This window comes from Anser anser, assembly GCF_964211835.1.
Source record: "Anser anser genome assembly, chromosome: Z".
Lineage (NCBI taxonomy): Eukaryota > Metazoa > Chordata > Aves > Anseriformes > Anatidae > Anser > Anser anser.
Window position 1 is genome coordinate 66,884,853 of NC_139723.1, and position 16,135 is coordinate 66,900,987.

At 45.5% G+C, this 16,135-nt stretch overlaps 1 long non-coding RNA gene across 2 annotated transcripts in view; it reads left to right on the top strand.

Moving 5' to 3' along the window:
• Positions 1–16,135, top strand: part of LOC310889905 — a 28,106-nt gene that overhangs the window by 3,639 nt on the left and 8,332 nt on the right. The window contains exons 2-6 of one of the 2 annotated variants that reach the window (XR_014576901.1): positions 844–977; positions 3,684–3,943; positions 4,931–4,996; positions 10,447–10,608; positions 12,986–13,926. This is a non-coding gene — a long non-coding RNA (uncharacterized lncRNA). The remainder of the gene's footprint in view (positions 1–843; positions 978–3,683; positions 3,944–4,930; positions 4,997–10,446; positions 10,609–12,985; positions 13,927–16,135) is intronic. The other variant, XR_014576902.1, reaches the window with a different exon arrangement.

Genomic DNA, 16,135 nt, shown 5'->3' on the forward strand with positions numbered 1-16,135 from the left:
CAACGTGGCTCCCGGCACGCCGGGTGCTGTACCACCAGCCAGAGCTCTGCCCGCCAGCACAGGGACCCACAGAGAGGGTCCCGGAGCCGTGCTGGTGCCCAGGCATTAGAGAAATGAAGAGGCTAGTCTTCAATGTATATCGCAGCCACCCTAAGAATTTTATATAGCGATGTGCAGAAAAGGTTAATTTCAGCCTTTCATTCAAAATATGTTAAAAGCCCAGATAAAGAAAGAGGGAGAGAATAGGAGAGAAGGGGAGACAAGGGGAGACAAGGGGAGAAAAGGGGAGACAAGGGGAAAAAGGGGGAGAAAAGGGGAGGGAGAGAAAGGGATAGAACAGGCTATCCCTGCCCATGGCAGGGGGTTGGGACTAGATGATCTTTAAGATCCTTTCCAACCCAAGCCATTCTGTGATTCTATGAACAAAGAAAAAGAGAGAAAAATGCAGAGAAAGAGAGAGAGAGAGGGAAAGGGAGAGAAAGCGGTAAGGGGAGCTAAAGAGCGGTGGTTGCACACGCACACTGGGTCAAGCAAGGGTTTAGAATATTTTGAGTAATGCAAACAAACGATAACCAAACCTGTAACTGCAGCGACTGAAGTTGTAACAGGCACTACTACGAAGCAGTGCCAGCTGGCAGCAGCTGAGCAGGTGAGAAGGCGCCTGTCTGCTGTGCAAACCCTGCTTGTTTTATTTTCCCTCCAGTTTTCCCCCTTCACCCTCCTTTCACTAAAAGCTGTTACATCATGTCATAAACGTAGAGCATATGTAGGACAGGATAGGAGCTGGCATTTTGGTATTTATTCATGTACTCTGTGACATCCAAATCCTATTTTGACCCACAGGTTATTACAAAACTCTATAGTGAAGCAGTGGACTGGAGTTTGGCTGGGGTAAGTAGTGCAGGCTGCAGCTGGTGCCCCAGATGAACCTTCTCGCCCTTGCTTTGGTATGGAAAGGTCTGCACAATGGCTACAGGGTAAACATCTTTTCATTTTCATCTGATTTTAAACAATAAAAGGAACTTCTTTCTCTTTTTGGCTGGAGATTTTTAGAAGACATAACACTCATCACAGAAAAAAAAAAAAAAGTATAAAACTGATGTTCTGTATTTATCCTGTAGAGATGAAAAAAGTGTTTCTTTAGAATTAAATACACACACACACACAGACAACAAAAACAAACAAACAAATTAAGTCATCCCAGAATTTAAATTTTTGCTAATTTCACTACTTCCTACTTTGCTGCACTGCAGGCAGTGATGCTACAGAGCTGTAGTAGCACCCATTTAACATCAGGTATAACTGTCATATGTGTTGTAAGCACCATCTGGTAGCAATGCTGCAAATTAGTTAGAAAAGCTAATATACTCTGTTTTAAGACAGAAAAAAATGGTTTGTTTATCCATTAAATGATTTGGTTGACCCCACGTGAACTGCTGTGTTCAGCTCTGGGGCCCCCAGCACAAGAAGGACATGGAGCTCTTGGAGCGAGTCCTGAAGGGGGCCATGAGGATGATCAGAGGGCTGGAGCACCCCTCCTACAAAGACAGGCTGCGGGAGTTGGGGTTGTTCAGCCTGGAGAAGAGAAGGCTCCGAGGTGATCTCACAGTGGCCTCCCAGTACCTAAAGGGGGCTACAGGAGAGGTGGGGAGGGACTGTCAGGGAGTGGAGTGATAGGACAAGGGGGAATGGCTTTAAGCTAAAAGAGGTTAGATTTAGATTAGATATAAGGAAGAAATTCTTTACCGTGAGGGTGGTGAGGCAGTGGAACATGTTACTCAGAGAAGCTGTGGGTGCCCCATCCCTGGAGGTGTTCAAGGCCAGGCTGGATGGGGCTTTGGGCAACCTGATCTAGTGGGAGGTGTCCCTGCCCACGGCAGGGGGGTTGGAAGCAGATGGTGTTTAAGGTCACTTTCAATCCAAGCCATTCTGTGATCTCTGCATCACTGAAATCTGAGACTCGGCCTAAATATTACTTTAATAAAAACATTGTTTAAATACAGGCACTCTAGCCTGAATCATAACATACAAGGATTCACTTCTAGTGTATCACTTTAGCTACATTTCAACAGCAAGATCTGGTCTAAATCACAAAATAATTTCCATTTTTGAGCAATCAGTTTCATGATGCATAGAAAAATTTCTTCAAGCTTTTTTTAAGAGAGAGAGAAAGAGAGAGGAAAAAGTTATTGATTTGGCTACGCTGAGAGAAGATCCACAGTACAATAGATAGTCTACTAAGGTTCATCTTTTGACTTTTTATTCCTCAGAGGAGCAAAGGAGGGAGACCTGAACAATTAGTTAGTTTTTCATGCTCAATAACACATTTGTTAGTAATGAAACTGGAATTTTATAAATAAAATAAAATAAAATAAAATAAAATAAAATAAAATAAAATAAAATAAAATAAAATTAAAATAAAATAAAATAATGCACAAGTTGATTATACATTAAGTTAATGTTGAATTGATGCACAAGCTACTGTTGGAAGGACTGCTAGCATACTTTGTATGACCCATCATTAAAAAAGCTTTGTATTTCATAGTCATAGAACCACAGAATGCTCTGGGTGGGAAGGGACCTTGAAGACCACCTGGTTCCAACTCCCCTCACCATGGGCAGGGACACCTCCCACCAGACCAGGTTGCTCAAAGCCCCATCCAGCCTGGCCTTGAGCGCTTCCAGGGATGGGGCATCCACAGCTTCTCTGGGCAGCCTGTGCCACTGCCTCACCACTTAGGAGTAAAGAATTTCCTCCTTATCTGTAATCTAAATCTCCCCTCTTTTAGTTTAAAGCCATTCCCCTTCATTCTATCATTATCTGCCTGAGAGAAAAAATGTGTGGTTTTTGGTATGTGCTAGATTTCAGGCACATTTTGTCTTTGGATTTTGAAACAACACGGATATCAAGCCATGTAGGATTCCCCAAACCTTACAGTACCAGAGCATTTCAGTGTCTTTTGTCTCTTTTCCATGTATATACATATAGAATATTTAATATATATATTAAAGAAATTAGATATACTCTACTTTTCTCAAGTTTGCAGATCACTGACATCCACCTAGCTGTGTAATCACACACTTAAATTAACAAGTGAGATTGATCTGTTTGGTATTGTACTCTACTGCCCAAAGCAGACGTACTTTAATACTACATTTCTCACTCCATCACTTGGTGTTACACTTTCCGCTTTGCCAGAAACACGGCGGGATGCAGAGTGAGGCGTCCAAGAGCGATGGGCTTCTCGTAATGACCAAGCACAAAGGCGGTTCTTTCTCACACAGCTTTCTGCTGCACCCATGTATCTCCAATGGTGAACCAAGGATTTGAGCTCTTCCCTCCTGGTGATCTGCCAGAGCTTGCAGGGGGTACGGTTTCTGGCTGCATCCTCCCACACATTGTAGTCATTCAGGGGAGAACATATTGGGCTTTCTTGTCTCTTACAGAGAGTTTTCATTGAATTTTCTAACCTCTCACAAGCCGCATAACATGCTATTAGAATAAGCAGTTACATTATTTTCCTAATGTCATTTGTCTTTGCATAAGAACAAATGTCGGGTGCTGTACATGTTGCAGCACTGGTTTATATTTGCATGGTAATTGCCTAAGCAAATTACAGCACATGAGTAAGCAGACGAAGAGCGGAGAGAGGGCTTCTCACCCGGATTAAATTTTTCCACAGCTAGTGTGACATCTGCTCATCCCTGAGCTTGCCTTAGGATGGATCTTGCTGACACAGCAGCATAACACTGAACTGTTTGGCATTATCAGTCTGCTGAGGTCCCCACAACATCGGCTGTGTCAGAGCACTTGAATTCATGAAGAAGCCGACTTCATCTGTGACTGAAAATACCAGATCTCTCCATTTACTGCTGTTCCCCAAGCATCCATCTCTAAATTCACAGCTTTAACCTCTCAGCACCTATAACTGTGAGAACAGAGGTAAGGAAACCACTAGGACTACTGACTTCTTACACAGAGATGGGAAGATGTCCTAAATAAAAATGAGGGGGTCTTCAAATCACTCTGGTTTTGGGCAGGGGACAAGAGCTGGAAAGAGAGTTTTGGGGAAGAATGGTTGGAGATACGGTGAAGCTTCACTGCCGCTTGGTCACTGCTGAATTTTGTGGTGATAACAAAAGTTTTGGGGCTACAGACAAAGGTGGGTAACAATCCCAGAAGCTGGGAATTGGGGGACACCTCCAAAGAGACTACTATCTTATTTTAGTCCCAAGGTTTATGTCGCTAACAATCGTGTTGGCCAATACTAACGTAGTGTCACTGATGATGGCAGCAATGCTTATATCAGAGAAAAGAGGCCCTGAATGATGATTCAATATTTTCCTTTACAATCTTTCCAAAATAATTTTCAGCAGCGCATTACCTGTTTGAGTGCACCATTTTACATCTCTCTAGAGCTGCATCAATAAAGACCTAATGTTCTGCCTCTCCAAATGCCTCTCAGATATTGAAGAAAAAACATAATATACACCACAAATAGTGAACTTTTTATGTTCTCTCTTGTCAACAGTTCACTCTCACTCCAGCCAGCATCAATCTCTGTTACTCTCTTGACACCATTCTGTTATGAGGTTTAAAGTGTGCCTGCTACTTCACTGTGCAGGGATAGATCAAAAAAAAAAAAAAAAAAAAAAAAAAAAAGAGAGAGAGACCAAGGGGAGGAAATAATAGCTCTGTAGTGAAAATAAACACAGCCTTAGATGCAGGCAGAGTCGGGATGAGCAGATGCATGCACTCCCAGTCACGCTGCAGAAGGCAGCTTACGCAGCTCGGCTCACACTGAGACGCTTTGCATGATCAGCATCAAAGCATTCACAGCTCTGCCCCAAATTTCACTATTTCGTTTCTCAATTCGCACCTTTTTTTTTTCTTTCTTTTTTTTTTTCCCATTGGATTTGAAACCTGAAGGTGAGGATGGAGGAGCCCACGGGAGCTGCGAGGCTGCCAGAGAGGCTGCAGAAGGGGCTGCAGCGGGTACGTGGGCGAGGGAGGGAGGCTGAGGAGCTGTGGGAGGCTGGCGAAGGGCAGCGAGGGAAACTCCAGCAGGGAAACCACAGCCAGGGAGACGGGCAAGGAGGATAAAGAGGTGGCATCAAGCAGACAGATCTACAAGCCGTTTGGTCTCAGCTGTGCTGCGACACCCTCGCTAAGATACGCGGAATGGTTGGGATGTCTGGCTGCACGGCGAGGGTTGCCCAAGGTGCTCTCACCATATGGCACAGGAGCTCCTAGCGAAAGCCAAGGGCAGCTCGCTGTTAGCTCACGCCTGTAAAACTCAAAGGATGCACGCTGGCAAATGAGTACGGCATACTGAAGGTGGAGAAGTGTCTGACTTCCAGTGTTTGCTCTCTCAAACCCAACATTACTTATGCTTCATGAACACACACATTCAAACACATCTGAGGAAATTTGAGGAAGACTACTACAACTTACTGAAAAAGTCGCATTCTCAGGTTGTCATCAGAGTGCCGTGTTAAATCTTTTACTTGCTTAGAAAATGAGAAATGTGATAAAAACGCATTCAGACTTAATTAGCTATGATATTCCTGGTATAAAGGACAAAACTCAGGTTGATCTACTCATATGAAAACACCAAATGTGATATCTTTTATTTTTTTTCTTTTAAAAAAATATTCTCTTAAATGTGTGGGTTTTTTTCTTTTTTCTTTTTTTTATTTTTATTTTTTATTTTTTAACCCCTACTCTCGGCATAGTTGGCAATCAGTGGTGGGTGGTATCACAGAATCATGGAATCACAGAATATCCCAAGTTGGAAGGGACCCATAAGGATCATCAAGTCCAACTCCTGGCACCGCACAGGTCTACCCAAAAGTTTAGACCATGTGACTAAGTGCACAGTCCAATCGCTTCTTAAATTCAGACAGGCTTGGTGCAGTGACTGCTTCACTGGGGAGCCTGTTCCAGTGTGCGACCACCCCCTCGGTGAAGAACCTCTTCCTGATGTCCAGCCTAAACTTCCCCTGCCTCAGCTTAACACCGTTCCCACAGGTCCTGTCACTGGTGATAACGGAGAATAGGTCACCTGCCTCTCCACTGCCCCTCGTGAGGAAGTTGTAGACTGCGATGAGGTCCCCCCTCAGCCTCCTCTTCTCCAGGCTGAACAGGCCAACTGACCTCAGTCGCTCCTCATATGTCTTCCCCTCTAGACCCTTCACCATCTTTGTCGCCCTCCTCTGGACACTCTCCAACAGTTTCATGTCCTTTTTGTACTGTGGTGCCCAGAACTGCACACAGTACTCGAGGTGAGGCCGCATCAGCGCAGAGCAGAGTGGGACAATCCCTTCCCTCGACCGACTAGCAATGCCGTGCTTGATGCAGCCCAGGGTACGTTTGGCCCTCCTGGCTGCCAGGGCACACTGCTGGCTCATATTCAACTTGCTGTCAGCCACAACCCCCACATCCCTCTCTGCGGGGCTGCTCTCCAGCGTCTCATCGCCCGGTCTGTACGTATAGCCAGGGTTGCCCCGTCCCAGGTGCAGGACCCAGCACTTGCTTTTGTTAAACTTCATGCAGTTGGTGATCACCCAGCTCTCCAATCTGTCCAGATCTCTCTGCAAGGTCTCTCCACCCTCAGCTGAGTCTACAACTCCAAGTTTGGTGTCATCGGCAAATTTGCTCAAAACACCTTCCAGTCCTACATCCAAATCATTTATAAAAACATTGAAGAGGACTGGCCCTAAAATGGAGCCTTGAGGGACCCCACTAGTGACCATCCTCCAGCCAGATGTGGCCCCATTTACCACAACCCTTTGAGCCCTGCCCGTCAGCCAATTGCTCACCCACTGCATGAGGTTTTTGTTTAGCTGTACGCTGGACATTTTGTCCAGTAGGATCCTATGGGAAACCGTGTCACCAGCTTTGCTGAAGTCCGAAAAGATTCACAGATTCACAGATTTCTCTAGGTTGGAAGAGACCTCAAGATCATCGAGTCCAAGATCCCATCAGCTGGTTTCCCTTGATCGACTAGATGGGTGATCTTATCATAAAAGGAAATCAAATTTGTTAGGCAGGACCTACCCCTCATGAACCCATGTTGGCTGGGACCAATGACTGCATTGTCCCCCAGGTGTGCTTCAATAACTTCAAGGATCATCCTCTCCATAATTTTACCAGGGACTGATGTGAGACTGACAGGCCTGTAATTGCTAGGGTCTTCTTTCTCACCCTTCTTGAAAATTGGCGCAACATTTGCCAGCTTCCAGTCCAATGGGACCTCTCCAGATTCCCAAGATCGTTGAAAAATAATTGAGAGAGGTCCCGCAATGACGTCAGCCAGCTCTTTAGGCACCCTGGGATGAATTCCATCCGGACCCATGGACTTGTATGGATCCAGGTGGAGCAGCAATTCCCGCACATGTTCAGGGTCAGTTGGGAATTTGTCATTCCCACCATCATGGCCCTCCAGCTCAGGGTACCCTGGGTCCCGAAGCCCATCATCAGTGTTGAAGACAGAGGTGAAGATGGCGTTAAACGTCTGTGCTTTGCCTATGTCATTGTCTGTGAGGAGACCCTCCCCATCTAGTAGCGGACCTGTGTTTTCTTTGGTTCTCCTTTTTCTGTTCACGTATCTAAAAAAAACCTTTTTTATTGTCTCCCACAGACATGGCCAGCTTCAACTCTAGTTGGGCTTTGGCCACACGAATTTTCTCCCTACAAACATGAACAGCATCCCTGTAGTCCTTCCTTGTCGCCTGACCCTCCTTCCAGTAGCCGTACACTTTATTTTTTCACCTAAGCTCCAGTAGAAGTTCCCTGGTCAGCCAGGCCGGCCTTCTACCCTGCTTGCCTGACTTCCCATATTTTGGAATCGCCTGATCTTGTGCTTTTAGGAGGCTGTGCTTAAAGATTGACCAGCAGTGATGGGCGCCAATGCCATCAAAAGCAGTTTCCCAGGGGACCTTGCTGACTAGTTCCCTGAGCAGCCTGCAGTCTGCTTTCCCCATATCCAGGGCTGAAGTTTTGGTGACAGTTTTCCTTCTGTCACCATAAATTCTAAACTCAACCACTTCATGGTCACTATGACCGAGACGTCCGCCAATTGCCACATCTCCCACAAGATGTGGTAGTATGTTCTGCTGTCGTTTATTCCCCTTAAGAAGAAAACAAAAAGATCGGGGCCACCCATATCTAACGTAGGGTTTTGTTTGTTTGTTTGTTTGTTGTTTTGTTTTGGTTGGTTGGTTGGTTTTTTTTACACAAGCAGTTTGGAATAGTGAGGCTGCTTTCTCTTCCCTTGCTCTCCCACATCCCACTTGCTTTTCCTGCTGTGAAGGAACATTTTCCTTCCAAATGGCTAGGCTGACTCTGCTCAGTGCATCACTTGTTATCCAGGTCTCTCTGTGAATAATAGGCAGCAGAGTGTAAAGTGCATGGGTTGGAAAGTGACTCCTCTTCCTTTATTAGTTACAGATGAAAGCAAGGAAACCCAGAGCCTTCCATATTAAAAAGTGTAGCTTCAGCAGAGCCGTTCCCATAAAGCCTCCTCTGAGTCTTAGGCAAGAAAGTCAACGAATGACCAGGAAATATCAAAGCAAAGTCCACACATTAAGGGAATTCAGCTTCTGTTTCAGCCAGCTCAGCATCACTGTGTTTAGGAGGCAGATCCACAGGCTCAGACCTTTCTCAGCAGTCCTGGGCAGATCCAACTCTTGGAAGCCGCCTCCTGCATATCTCTGCATGTAAGAGAGTAAATATGTTCTCCCCCTTATGAGTTTGGGGGAAAGACTCCCTGATCAGACACTAAAGCAAGACCTCTTGACCAGAAACAGTCTATAATACCTTTTCTTCTATAACTAGCTAGCTCCTGACATAACCCCGTGTGCAGAGTGGGTATCTTACGCTTGGTGATAACAGTGCTTTTACCTAGTCATATCCCTCTGGGTACCTCCCGTCCCTTCACCATGTTAGCCCAAAGTTATGGCTACAAGCTCCAACCAACCAGGAAAGTAACAGCATCTCACAGTCCAGTAATATAGGTGGTGAAACAGCGGTGGGACTCTACATGCAGATAAACTCTGTACACAAATAATCAAGTGTGTAATTGCTGGTGTATGATCTCTGATATCTAAACCACACCTTCTGAAAACTTAAGCTATCTATCAAAGTCACAACACCAGAAAGAAAACCCACCAAACCTGTTGTGGCTTGCCTTTGGTACCCTCTGACACCTCCAGCCAGGGGCCCTCACTCACAAGACTCCTGTTACAGCCGTGGTTGGGCTCCTCGGTGTGACTGGTCTCGGGGCTGATGTATGGGATCTGGCTTTTACATTGTGTTCGTTTTCAAACCAGCTCAACAGGGGTTGCATCCACAGAGCCTCTAAAAGTCATCCATGGACCTTCCCCAGGTGCAGGTAGCCCCCCTGGGGACTGTGCAGCCCACCACATAGTTGTTCCAGTTCATGGTTCAATTCTCTGAGGGTTATTTGATAAGCAGAGCATTTACAGCCTTCACAAGCCAACTTCTTGGCTGTGCAGTCACCCATTTCATTTACAGATGAAACAAGAGAGTTGAGAGCTGGGGGAAAAAATAGGAAATGTCATTTCTGGGTATCCTCGGTACACCTGGGCAGTGCAAGTCTTTCTGCTCCCCCATATTCGCGCTTGCTCTTCCAGTCTGGTCTTGGTGATAACTCCTTCCCCTTGGCTGGATGTTGCCATTCTCTGCCCTCGTTAAAACTTGCTCTCTGAGCGCTGTTATTGGGCTGCAGCTGCCCAGGCAAAACTGCTCTGTTGGTTACTGTCCTTAAAGGACTATTTCAGCTCCTCGGTCTCCCTTTCCTGACATAAAACGGACAATTCAGGTTGCACTGAAAGTGATGGAGAGTCTGTACAAAGGAATAAATGCATATTGCAGGGTTCCCTCACCAGCCACAGCCAAGGGTCCCTTTGCAGCCTGGTTTAGAGCAGTGTGTGTTGCCATGCCCAACATGCAGCAAAGAAAAATGCTCAGACACCGATCATCTGGCAGCCAGTGGCAACTTCTTGTACCACCTCTGAGGAGCATGAAACAGAGCACACATAATCAAAGAAACCATGGCACATCCAGTTTTATTCTGGCCCTAATTCTCATGTTTGGCAATTTTATCTCTTAAAAATAATTATGATTACACATTCTATTCACCAGCGTATTTGTTTTATCAAACCTGTTTTTCTTGTTACAATAGCATGTGATCCATCAACTATCGAATACAATTCAAAAAAAAAAAAAAAGTAACTCTGCAAGCAACTCTGTGCACACATTCCAAGGCTGTGATAATATCACAAGCCACGAGAGCTTTGCCTTTTGAGGGAGTATCATTTTGTCAGAACAACTGGGTGTGGGTGCTTTTGGGTTAAACATGAGTTTTGTGTTTTTGTAGGGTGTTTTGGACACATTTTTTGATTCCCTTCCTGTGTTTTTAGGATAGGAAGGAAGCTTCTGAGTGCCGAATGCTGCATCTAAACATGTGACTAATTACACCAGAGCCCAGCAGTTCCGTGGCTGGTAGGAAGAAACAGTTCTGAAAATGAATGTCTCCAGGATCACCCCAGCATGGGCGTGTTGACAGCCTGATGGTATTTAAGGTGCTTGTTCTGGAAACTTTCTTCCTAAAGTCCTTCCTTACTAGGCAATTTGCATTAACTGTGGTCCATTTCATTAAAGATCTCCCTTTTACTTTCCAATGCAGTTTGGAACATGTAATATTGACCTCCCAGGAGCAGCTCTCCTGATTTGCAGTATTACTGGATTTCCAAGTAACTGCACATTCCAGCTCATCCTATGGTCTCTCGCATATCTATTGGACCAAGAAATATATCTTAGTGGTTTTATACCTGCTGGATGCATTCAGAAGAGTACCTGCATAATAATTTTAAGTTTTAACATTTATTGTTTAAATTTATGAGGTCTTATTTAAGGTTGTGTTTCAAAAGTACATAACGCTTCAGTGTTTTTGTCTCCTTTCCTTCCTGGCCTTTGCATGCCAGGTATTTTTGTCTGCTTTTCCTGCTGACTACTGCCTGCCGACTGCTTATTGCTATGGCACAGAATATACCCCACCTGTCACAAGCATTTTTTAACAGAGTTGGAGCTGAATATTGAATGCGGCCATGCCTTATGCAGAGGAGTTTTAATTATTCTTCTGTCTATGGAAGAGGGGAGTAGGGCCAGGATGAGGAGGACGGGATTGTCAGAAAGATAGCTGGAGGGAATCAGAATATATCATTACCTAAGGGAGTGGTATCCTCAGTCTTCATCTACTTTAATTCTCTCACCAGACACATCAAATGACAGTGCTGTAGGGCTTAAAAAAATTGGGGCAAAGCTGGGGCAGCGGGTGGCTGATAATGACAGCCTGTCTAAATGTCTGAGTGGCAGACAGGTGGGGAGAAAGACGTTTGTGGTATGGGCTAGCTAAGGTGGAGTGATAATGTATTTGTTTTTTATCTGCTTTCTTTCCTGAGCAGGGTTTGGCAGCTGGTTAAGCTGGCTAGCTCTACATGGGCTTCACAATTCTGCTTATTTTTTTTTTTTTCAAAGAAAAGCGAAATTTTGGCAACTTCAGCTTGCCTACAACTGAATGCTATTGCATGGAGCACAAGAATGAACAACTTGAGTGACTCTTGCTTCGCTGGCAGAAGCAAGTGGTGGCTGCAATCTGATTTCCCTCCATGTTTCCTACAGGAGACCTGAGTGAGGAGTCATTGCAGGAGGAATTACTGGGGCAGAGGAGGCGCCCTCCAGGAGGGATGCAGCTGTGGTTCTACCCATCTTTCTTTCCAATACAAAAAACAATCTATCCCATATCCATCTCACTATTTACAGGGGGAAATTTCCTACTCGCTGGGCAGAGCTGACACATGTTCCTCTGGTTCCTTGAGCTCCTGTGGCACATGCATGCTGGTGCCACAGCCCCAGACAACCCTCAGAACCCACTCTGACCCCCGAGCCCTGCGAGGCTGAGGGGTGCTGGAACACCCAGCACAGCCCCAGCCCTGGCACGTCCCACCAAACCTCGTGGCAGGTGAGGGGTCTCCTCGGCTCGGGGCTTCCCTTCACGGCCCAGACTTGGTGATGGCCATGAGCTGGCAGTGGTGCTGCCCCGTCGCTTTAGCGTAGGAGGTGACTCCAGACCCCAAAAGCTCTTCTTCACCAGTGAAACGGAACAGGTGGAGAGGTGAGGAGGGTGCACATGGAAGGGTGAGGTTGCTCTTACTCAGCTGTGTCTATTTAAAAGTTAGACATTTAGCTAGGGTAGTCATAAGCCTCCACCTATAGACAAAGAAGAGGAACAGGCACTTCCAGGATCACTGAAGCCACCTGAGATGTATTAAAGAGAGCACCTCTGGAAGATGCTTCATCCCACCCAGCACTTTCTCCACAGCCTAGAGAGGGAGGCCAGAAAACTGTCTGTCTAACTTTCAGGTAGCATGCAGTGTAGATAAAAATAAACTTGGGTATGAGTTTCCTTTCAATACTATTCCCCAGATGTCCTTCTAAAACATTGTTGATTTTTTCTTTTTTTTTTTTTAATGTTAACTGTTATCTGAAGCCAAATATTTATTTAGTATTGAAGCAGGTCAAGCCAGCTATTACATATCTGCCTGTTGATTAGGAGCAGTTCTGTTACAGGTAAGACAATTAATGCATCATTCCCATCATGTGCCGTGGTAGCCGTTTAGTCAGTCTATCACAGATATCACAGAGCCCATGATATCCCAGGGGAAGACTGTCAAAGGTTTTTTGTCTTCTGCTCCCTGCTGTTTAAGCGGCCAGCAAAGAATTGCTCAGATGTAAAGGTGGCTGGCTTTATACAAATACACAGAGCATAGCACCTAGACTCTCTGAAGTCACCCTCTACTTAAGATTTGCAAATGGTAGTTAGCAAGTATTTCCTTACCAACAAAGTGTTTGCAAAAAGCTCACCGCCAATGATCCTAATTTCTGTTCTCTGGGTTGCAGGTCCTGAGACACTGCGACTATCTCCTGAATAGATGTGAGAGCACACACAGAGAGTAAGATCTGCATTTCTGTCCTGGCCTAGGACCACAGAGAGGTAATGTCATGCAAAGACCAAAAAGCAAAACAAACAGCAAAATGACATTTCCTTCCCTATATGCCTTACAATCTTGATATTAAAAAAGACACAATAAGCAGGCACTGAAGGGAGTATGAGAAAAATAGTAGTAATGGACAGCTTGTCAGGCAGTACACACTGCACATCTGCAGCCCTACTTATTCAGGCTTGTGCAAACGTCATGGAAGAAAAGAGCTTGATGGAGACGAGCTGGCATTCTGCAGAGGCTTGCAGCAGGCACCCCAGCACCAGGGCAACATGGATTTTCTGAAAGCCAAACATGAAGCTCTCTGCTCCTTCAGAGAAAGGCAGAGAAGTTTCAGCAGGGCAATTCCAAAATGGCATCTTTTGTTGCCCAGAGTAAGACTTCTAATTCTCAGAAGAGGACAGGATACAAAACATACCTCCTCTCCTTGGCAGAGCTGTTGCCTATCTCTGGCAGCTCCCCACCCAGCTGTCTTCCACAAATCCCACTCCAAGGCGCCAAATTTCCAGCATACCCATGGATCAGATTTTGATGTTAGAACTATGACCTTCAGCATTATCATATCCCAGTCTCTGGCTGTAGACCAAAGGCACTGACAGGCCCTGCAGAAAGACAAATAGAGGGCTGTCCACATGTATTTCAGCAACCTGTAGGACATCATCTTTCTAGGTGCCTCAGACTGTGCCCTGCCAGTTTCCATGCTGCAGCACACTGGGTGCTAAGCCTGCTCTTTTCTAAAGAAGAGCAAAAAGGATGAAGTTTTACAACAAGATCCACAGGACAGGTGCTACAATGAAGAACAAGTTCCAAGTATCTACAGCATTCAAACAAGCCACACGGGTGAGTGCTGGAGGACTCCCTCACGGGAGACCATCACTGAAACAGTGCAGTTCGGGATGGAAAGAAAAAGCTTTAGGGCTAGCCCCGCTGCCTTCCATCAGCCCATATGCACAGCTGTGGGGAAGGAAACTGCAGCTCTTTGCCCTTCCTCATTAGCCCAACCTGTTCACCTTCTATCCTCTGTGGGCCGGTGGCATTGGTGGCTCAGGCTGGAGGAGTAGAAGAGAGGTGCTAGTGGCTCGTGAGTGGCTCATCTGCTTTTCAGAGACTCGGTGCAGGTGTTTATTTGCTTCAGGTATAGCTTAATGTTCAATCCCTGCAATGATCAGAGACCATGGAGATATGTGTAAACAAGCAAAAAGGCTGCAAACATCTCTCCTGTATTCAAACAAACATTTGTACATCTCCCTGTCCCCTTTACCCCGTCCTTAGCTGTGTGTATCTTAGGAGTAATAACTAGACACGACTTGCTTGCTTATTTATTTACATGCTAGATTTATGTCTCACGGGGGTCCATATTGCCCCACTCATGGCAAAAGCCAGGGAAACATGAGGTTGTGCTTAAAATATAACTTGTAAGTCACCCACAGAGCGGGAAAGAGTCCAACATACAGTTACTCTGTTCTCTCCTTCATTCCTAAATGGAGGGAGCTGGTTTTAAAGCAAGCAAACCCATTACACATCCATGGTAACTGGAGGCAAACTGTATTATCAGCTTCCAAAAAGAGAAAACCTGTTTTAAGAGGACTGTTCCTTTGCACAAGCCCGTGTGTTTGTCTAGGTCCCAGATGAGTTTGATACTGGGGTCTTTGGTGACATGTGAGTGGCTGCTGGCACCAGCGTGGCCAGACAGGAGAGACGTCCTGTTTCAGCCCAGCACCCCAAAAAGGTGGTGTTTGGTTGGCCACTGCCTCTGAGCAGTTGGGCCCAGGGACACGGCTCAGGGGCGGAATATGATGTGTTGTATCTTGGCCTCGGTCTGTGAGGGAATTCCAAATTGCTGGTCCCTTCTGTCTTTTGTCTTTGCAGCGAAATGAAACACATTTTCCAGTAATTAAAAAAATACTTTCTTAGAGCATTCCTATCTGCATTTTTCATTGCATATAGTGCTGCCAAAATGTGCACAGCCAACCCTATCTGTTAAAAAGGGGTGTTAAAGACTTAGAAAGAGCATATAATTTTCAGAAGCTGTAGACCAAAGGGCCAGCAGACAAAAGCCTACACGATCAGAACTTCTTCAGGGCACATGTGCTAACTTATTCAGGAATGAACAAACTCTGCTTTATCTTGTTGTTCCTCAGTTTGCACAGAATAAACATTCCAGACTGATGCACATCATCCACAAAGGCCCTTTTCTGGCTCAGGGGACCTGGGGCTGTATTGTGTTTTGTTTGGTCCTAGACCTGAATGCAAAACGCTTCAATAATCACTCGTTTTCTAAGCAGCAGCAAAAATGTAACCTGCACTCCAAAAATGGCACCCAGGTGTATCCCACCCCATAAGGAGAGGCGCAGCTACTTAGCCCTGTGCTGCAACACACTCCCTCCTCCCTCCTGATACCCTCCTGCCTGACAGGCTGGGGGACTAGCATGTCTTAAATCCCTCTCCCTCCCTTTTTTGCCACAGCACGCAGACTTAGAGATGAGCCCCTTCGTTTTCTGAAGGGCTTCAATGAAAGGACAATTCATTCACTGGCTGCTGGCCCTCGGCCCTGGATCTGGTCATTCATTCGAGCCAAACTCGCCCCTTGGGCATGGGCTAACGTGGTCACACAATGACTTCATGGCAATCCTGCCCACCGAGCTGAGAGCACAATTTAGCTGTTAGAGCTGACACAAATCCCGATGCAAAGTCTTTCCTTTGTTCTTTGTTATCTCAGAAAGAATTTCAGCCTCCCTTGCAGCTGTTATTTTTATCCAACAATAACAACACTTTTGTGGTCTTTACAAAAAACTAAAATCTGCCAAAAAACTCTGCTTGAAATAGCACCGTACAGGGTTTAAAGTATCATTTCTATTGCATTACAGCTTTTGTGCATCATGCTTAACTCCATGGGATGTCTTTTTATATGCTGATTTAGGTAGTTGCATTTCCTGTTGCAGCACTCAAAATAACACATATTTTTAAAATCTTCTCTCTAACTTCCAGTTGGTGGACAAAAACGTAACATGAATGGCACAAAACCATGCTCTCATTCCTTTTCCAGTAT